Here is a 1,719-nt window from a genome sequence, read left to right on the forward strand (position 1 = left end):
GCTGGGGCAAGGTTCACCAAGGTACTTTTAAGGTTCTGAATCAGTAGCTAATACAAGATTTTTTTTCATACCATTTGAATACATGGGTCCAGACATCAAGGAGTAGAAATCGAAATTGTACTACTTGATTTTACCCCCCTGTTGATCCAACAGCCACTTTTTTCCCTTAGAGTTTATGCTGGGATGACCTGTAGTTTCAGAGGAAAGACTGCTCTCATCAGGAGACAAAATGATGATTCCTATGAACAGAAAGTTGAGATTACAAAATGGACACTTTGGCTTCTCATGACTCTGAATTAAAAGATAAATAAGAGAGTACAGAACTGGATGGGACTTTTTTTTTTTTTACAAATATTTTATTTTAGTGAAGCTGGTACAGACAACTTCCATTTAAAACCAATATCCCAGGCCAAAAAGTACTAATAAAATAAAAAACAGTGTTATATTATATACTCTTCTGCATGAATAACTTTTAACTGCTAATTAAAATTAGAACTTTTCTGGGATCTTCTAACAAGGTTTCTTTTTCACCTTAAACCACTTTCTCTTTGGTGAAGCCATCTTTGTAGTTAGTCATTATCTCTGCCATCTTGACTACAACTTGATATTTCTCTTCTTTCGGTCCAGACCCTCAGATTTTAAAAGTAGCTTAAAGTTAAGGAAAATTCATTTTTTCCACAGTTCAGTTGTCTAAAATCTTCAATCTCCCACTGAATGCCATATTCCAGGAGTGAAGCAATCACATGCTAGAACTTCAGGGCCAGTAGGAAAGTCAGTTGAACACTCACATCAGTTGATCCTATTTATCAAAAGCGTGAAAAAGCACTGTCCTGGAAAAAGTGGTCTCTCTGTGCACACTAATAATTTTTTAAAAGGAGAGGGCAATATAAAGGGGGTTGAGGTTTGATCACCAAATATCAGCACAATAAAAACAAACAAAAATGAATAATGGGCACTAGAATTCAAATTACCAGATGTTTTAAAGAGATGGGGTGCCAGTTTTCAATTCTGTTTTGAATACCACATTACAAAAGAATTATTTTAAAAAATAAAAAGTGATTAAAGGAAAAGAAAAAATAAAAGAATATCTAACACATTGAGTGACCCCTTGTTTGTTCCTGATAAAGTTCAATCACATATTCTTCCTCAATTCTCAGTTCTTTTAGAACGTGATTATCAGCAATTCTCTGACCTTCAAAGAAAAACTTAAGTGAATTTGTTGAAACACCCTGTCTTTGACTGCATGATTCTTTGAGTTTCTTGAGATGTATTGTCATTTTTACTTTGAAGTCAATCTCACTACTATCCTGTCCAATGACTCTGAGTTTGTGTACATTCCTTACTTCTTATCCCCCAGGTCCTCAGTTGAAGGTTTTGCCTCCTGGTCAGACATACTGATGATGGCTTCACCCAGATCTCTCCACAGCAGAAGGTTCAGGTAGACAGAATATCACTCTGGGGTTTACTGGATGGTATTTTTTGATTTTGACAACTGTCAAAACAAACAAACAAACATAGTTAGACATAGTTTAAGTGGGAAAACATTTTTTTTTAATTCCAAAAGAAATTTTCTAGGACAGGTGTTAATTCTGAATACAGCATTAGCTAGTGAAATTTATAGCCATGAGGCTTGGTGGGGGTCTGTGGATAGAAAATTACTAAGAGACTACATCAAGTGTAAAGGGATTTTGACTAAAGATATTTAAAGGATTCTTGCTC

The 1,719-nt window shown here is 35.0% G+C and overlaps 1 pseudogene; it reads right to left on the reverse strand.

Moving 5' to 3' along the window:
- Positions 1 to 1,038: 1,038 nt before the first annotated feature.
- On the reverse strand, positions 1,039 to 1,487 carry LOC125121196 (small ubiquitin-related modifier 1-like; annotated as a pseudogene).
- Positions 1,488 to 1,719: the final 232 nt, after the last annotated feature.

This window comes from Phacochoerus africanus, chromosome 2, assembly GCF_016906955.1.
Source record: "Phacochoerus africanus isolate WHEZ1 chromosome 2, ROS_Pafr_v1, whole genome shotgun sequence".
NCBI lineage: Eukaryota > Metazoa > Chordata > Mammalia > Artiodactyla > Suidae > Phacochoerus > Phacochoerus africanus.